Source organism: Triticum aestivum, chromosome 2A (genome assembly GCF_018294505.1).
Source record: "Triticum aestivum cultivar Chinese Spring chromosome 2A, IWGSC CS RefSeq v2.1, whole genome shotgun sequence".
Classification (NCBI taxonomy): domain Eukaryota; kingdom Viridiplantae; phylum Streptophyta; class Magnoliopsida; order Poales; family Poaceae; genus Triticum; species Triticum aestivum.
In genome coordinates this window covers 678,426,513-678,432,580 of record NC_057797.1, presented here as the reverse complement: position 1 = coordinate 678,432,580, position 6,068 = coordinate 678,426,513, and positions in this window count along the sequence as shown.

Sequence of the window (6,068 nt, the reverse complement as noted above, 5' to 3'; positions counted from 1 at the left end):
GTTCTTGCTAAGAAACCTATAGCAGCCACGTAAAAAAATTGTAACAACAATTAGAGGATGTCTAAGTTGTTTTTGCAGCATGTGTCGTGTGATGTGATATGGCCAAAAGGATGTGTTGAATGATATATGTGATGTATGAGATTGATCATGTTCTTGTAATAGGAATCACGACTTGCATGTCGATGAGTATGACAAACGGCAGGAGCCATAGGAGTTGTCTTAATTTATTTATGACCTGTGTGTCAACATAAACGTCATGTAATTACTTTACTTTATTGCTAAACCGTTAGCCATAGTAGTAGAAGTAATAGTTGACGAGACAACTTCATGAAGACACAATGATGGAGATCATGATGATGGAGATCATGGTATCATGCTGGTGACGATGATGATCATGATGCCCCGAAGATGGAGATCAAAACGAGCAAAATGATATTGCCCATATCATGTCACTATTTGATTGCATGTGATGTTTATCATGTTTTTACATCTTATTTGCTTAGAACGACGGTAGCATAAATAAGATGATCCCTCATTAAAATATCAAGAATTGTGTTCCCCCTAACTGTGCACTGTTGCTAAGGTCCGTTGTTCCGAAGCACCATGTGATGATCGGGTGTGATAGATTCTAACGTTCGCATACAACGGGTGTAAGCCAGATTTACACACGCAATACACTTAGGTTGACTTGACGAGCCTAGCATGTACAGACATGGCCTCGGAACACGGAATACCAAAAGGTCGAACATGAGTCATATAGAAGATACGATCAACATGAAGATGTTCACCGATGATGACTAGTCCGTCTCACGTGATGATCGGACACGACCTAGTTGACTCGGATCATGTATCACTTAGATGACTAAAGGGATGTCTATCTGAGTGGGAGTTCATTAAATAATTTGATTAGATGAACTCAATTATCATGAACATAGTCTAAAACATTGCAATATGTCTTGTAGATCAAATGGCCCACGCTAATGTTGCCCTCAACTTCAACGCGTTCCTAGAGAAAACCAAGCTGAAAGACGATGGTAGCAACTAGACGGACTGGGTCCGTAACCTGAGGATTATCCTCATAGCTGCCAAGAAAGCATATGTCCTTGATGCACCGCTAGGTGAAGCACCTGTTTTCCCTGCAACTCAAGACGTTATGAACGCCTGGCAGTCACGTAGTGATGATTGCTCCCTGGTTCAGTGCGGCATGCTTTACAGCTTGGAACCGGGCTCCGAAAGCGTTTTAAGAAGCACGGAGCATATGAGATGTTCCAAGAGCTGAAAATGGTTTTCCAAGCTCATGCCTGGGTCGAGAGATATGATGTCTCTGACAAGTTCTACAGTTGTAAGATTGAGGATAATAGTTCTATCAGCGAGCACATACTCAATATGTCTGGGTTGCACAACCGCTTATCTCAGCTGGGAGTTAATCTCCCGGATGATGCGGTCGTTGACAGAATCCTTCAGTCACTCCCACCTAGCTACAAGAGCTTTGTGATGAACTTCAATATGCAGGGGATGGAAAAGACCATTCCTGAGGTATATTCAATGCTAAAATCAGCGGAGGTGGAGATCAAAAAGGAACATCAAGTGTTGATGGTGAATAAAACCACTAAGTTCAAGAAAGGCAAGGGTAAGAAGAACTTCAAGAAGGACGGCAATGGAGTTGCCGCGCCCGGTAAGCCAGTTGCCGGGAAGAAGCCAAAGCATGGACCCAAGCCTGAGACTAAGTGCTTTTATTGCAAGGGAAACGGTCACTGGAAGCGGAACTGCCCCAAGTACATAGCGAATAAGAAGGAAGGCAATACCAAAGGTATATGTGATATACATGTTATTGATGTGTACCTAACCAGTTCTCGTAGTAGCTCATGGGTATTTGATACCGGTGCAGTTGCTCATATTTGTAACTCAAAACAGGAGCTGCGGAATAAGCGGAGACTGGCGAAGGGCGAGGTGACGATGCGCATCGGGAATGGTTCCAAGGTCGATGTGATCGCCGTCGGCATGCTACGTCTACATTTACCTACGGGATTAGTTTTAAACCTCAATGATTGTTATTTAGTGCCAGCTTTGAGCATGTACATTGTATCTGGATCTCGTTTAATGCGAGATGGCTACTCATTTAAATCTGAGAATAATGGTTGTTCTATTTGTATGAGAGATATGTTTTATGGTCATGCCCCACTGGTCAATGGTTTATTCTTATTGAATCTCGAACGTGATGTTACACATATTCATAGTATGAATGCCAAAAGATGTAAGGATTATAATGATAGTCCCACATACTTGTGGCACTGCCGCCTTGGTCACATTAGTGTCAAACGCATGAAGAAACTCCATGCGGATGGACTTTTGGAGTCTCATGATTATGAATCATTTCACACGTGCAAACCATGCCTCATGGGCAAAATGACCAAGACTCCATTCTCTAGAACAATGGAGCGAGCAACCAACTTATTGGAAATCATACATACTGATGTGTGCGGTCCAATGAGCGTTGAGGCTCGTGGTGGTTATCGTTATGTTCTCACCCTCACTGATGACTTAAGTAGATATGGGTATGTCTACTTAATGAAACGCAAGTCTGAGACCTTTGAAAAGTTCAAGGAATTTTAGAGTGGGGTTGAGAATCAACGTGACAAGAAAATGAAGTTATTACGATCAGATCGTGGGGGAGAATATTTGAGTCACGATTTTGGCACGCACTTAAGGGAATGTGGAATTGTTTCACAACTCACGCCGCCTGAAACACCTCAGCATAATGGTGTGTCCGAACGTCGTGATCGCACTCTGTTGGACATGGTGCGATCTATGATGTCTCTTACCGACCTACCGCTATCATTTTGGGGATATGCTTTAGAGACTGCCACATTCACTTTAAATAGGGCTCCGTCGAAATCCGTTGAGACGACACCGTATGAATTATCGTTTGGGAAGAAACCTAAGCTGTCGTTTCTAAAAGTTTGTGGATGCGATGCTTATGTCAAGAAACTTCAACCTGAAAAGCTCAAACCCGAGTCGGAAAAATGCGTCTTCATAGGATACCCTAAGGAAACTATTGGGTATACCTTCTACCTCAGTTCCGAAGGCAAGATCTTTGTTGCCAAGAATGGGTCCTTTTTAGAGAAAGAGCTTCTCTCGAAAGAAGTAACTGGGAAGAAAGTAGAACTTGATGAAGTATTGCCTCTTGAACAGGAGAGTTGCGTAGCTCAAGAAAATGTTTCTGTGGTGCCTGCACCGACTAGAGAGGAAGTTAATGATGATGATCATGAAACTTCAGATCAAGTTGCTACTGAACTTCGTAGGTCCACAAGGACATGTTCCGCACCCGAGTGGTACGGCAACCCTGTCCTGGAAATCATGTTGTTAGACAATGGTGAACCTTCGAACTATGAAGAAGCGATGGCGGTCCCGGATTCCGACAAATGGCTTGAAGCCATGAAATCCTAGATAGGATCCATGTATGAAAACAAAGTATGGACTTTGACTGACTTGCCCGATGATCGGCAAGCCATAGAAAATAAATGGATCTTTAAGAAGAAGGCAGACACGGATGGTAATGTGACCATCTATAAGGCTCGGCTTGTTGCTAAGGGTTATCGACAAGTTCAAGGGGTTGACTATGATGAGACTTTCTCACCCGTAGAGAAGCTGAAGTCCGTCATAATCATGTTAGCAATTATCGCATTCTATGATTATGAGATATGGCAAATGGACGTCAAAACGGAATTCCTTAATGGTTTCCTTAAGGAATAATTGTATATGATGCAGCCAGAAGGTTTTGTCGATCCTAAGAATGCTGACAAGGTGTGTAAGCTCCAACGCTCAATCTATGGGCTGGTGCAAGCATCACGGAGTTGGAACATTCGCTTTGATGAGATAATCAAAGTGTTTGGGTTTACGCAGACTTATGGAGAAGCCTGTGTTTACAAGAAAGTGAGTGGGAGCTCTGTAGTGTCTCTCATATTATATGTGGATGATATACTATTGATGGAAAATGATATAGAATTCTTGGAAAGCATAAAGGCCTACTTGAATAAGTGCTTTCAATGAAAGACATTGGAGAAGCTGCTTATATATTAGGCATCAAGATCTATAGAGATAGATCGAGACGCCTCATTGGTCTTTCACAAAGCACATACCTTGACAAGATATTGAAGAAGTTCAATATGGATCAGTCAAAGAAGGGGTTCTTGCCTGTATTGCAAGGTGTGAGATTGAGCGCGGATCAATGCCCAACCACGGCAGAAGATAGAGAAAAGATGAGTGTCATCCCCTATGCCTCGGCCATAGGGTCTATTATGTATGCCATGCCGTGTACCAGACCTGATGTAAACCTTGTCGTAAGTTTGGTAGGAAGGTACCAAAGTTATCCCGGCATGGAACACTAGACTGCAGTCAAGAATATCCTGAAGTACCTGAAAAGGACTAAGGATATGTTTCTCGTTTATGGAGGTGACAAAGAGCTCGTTGTAAAGGGTTACGTCGATGCTAGTTTTGACACAGATCTGGATGACTCCAAGTCACAAACCGGATACGTGTATATTTTGAATGGTGGGGCAGTCAGCTGGTGAAGTTGCAAGCAAAGCGTCATGGAGGGATCTACATGTGAAGGGGAGTACATTGCAGCCTCGGAGGCAGCACAGGAATCAGTCTGGATGAAGGAGTTCATCATCGACCTAGGAGTTATTCCCAATGCGTCGGGCCCAATGACTATCTTCTGTGACAACACTGGAGCTATTTCCCTATCCAAGGAGCCCAGGTTTCACAAGAAGACCAGGCATATCAAGCGTCGCTTCAACTCCATTCGTGAACATGTTCAAGATGGAGACATAGATATTTGTAAAGTGCATATGGATCTGAATGTCGCAGATCTGTTGACTAAACCTCTTCCACGAGCGAAACATGATCAACACCAGAACTCTATGGGTATTCGCTTCATCACAATTTAACTAGATTATTGACTCTAGTGCAAGTGGGATCCTGTTGGACATATGCCCTAGAGGTAATAATAAAATGGTAATTATTATAGTTCCTTGTTCATGATAATTGTCTATTGTTCATGCTATAATTGTGTTATCCGGAAATCGTAATGCATGTGTGAATACATAGACCACAACATGTCCCTAGTGAGCCTCTAGTTGACTAGCTCGTTGATCAATAGATGGTTACGGTTTCCTAACCATGGTCATAGGATGTCATTGATAACGGGATCACATCATTAGGATAATGATGTGATGGACAAGACCCAATCCTAAGCATAGCACAAGATCGTGTAGTTCGTCTGCTAAAGCTTTTCTAATGTCAAGTATCTTTTCCTTAGACCATGAGATTGTGAAACTCCAGGATACCGTAAGGGTACTTTGGGTGTGCCAAACGTCACAACGTAACTGGGTGGCTATAAAGGTACACTACGAGTATCCCCGAAAGTATCTGTTGGGTTGGCACGAATCAAGACTGGGATTTTTCACTCCGTATGACGGAGAGGTATCTCTGGGCCCACTCGGTAAGACATCATCGTAATGAGCTCAATGTGACTAAGGGGTTGGTCACGGGATGATGTGTTACGGAACGAGTAAAGAGACTTGACGTAACAAGATTGAACAAGGTATCGGTATACCGACGATCGAATCTTGGGCAAGTGCTATATCGGTAGACAAAGGGAATCGTATACGGGATTGATTGAATCCTTGACATCGTGGTTCATCCAATGAGATCATCGTGGAACATGTGGGAGCCAACATGGGTATCCAGATGTCTCGGTCATGTCTGCATAGTACCCAAACCCGTAGGGTCTACACACTTAAGGTTCGATGATGCTAGGGTTATAGGGAATAGATGTACGTGGTTACCGAATGTTGTTCGGAGTCCCGGATGAGATCTTGGACGTCACGAGGAGTTCCGGAATGGTCCGGAGGTGAAGATTTGTATATGGGATGTCCAGTTTCAGTCACCGGAAAGGTTTCGGGGTTTATCGGTATTGTACCGGGACCACCGAAGGTGTTCCGGGGGTCCACCGGGAGGGTCCACCTGCCCCGAAGGACCTAATGGGTTGTAGTTGGGTGGGAACC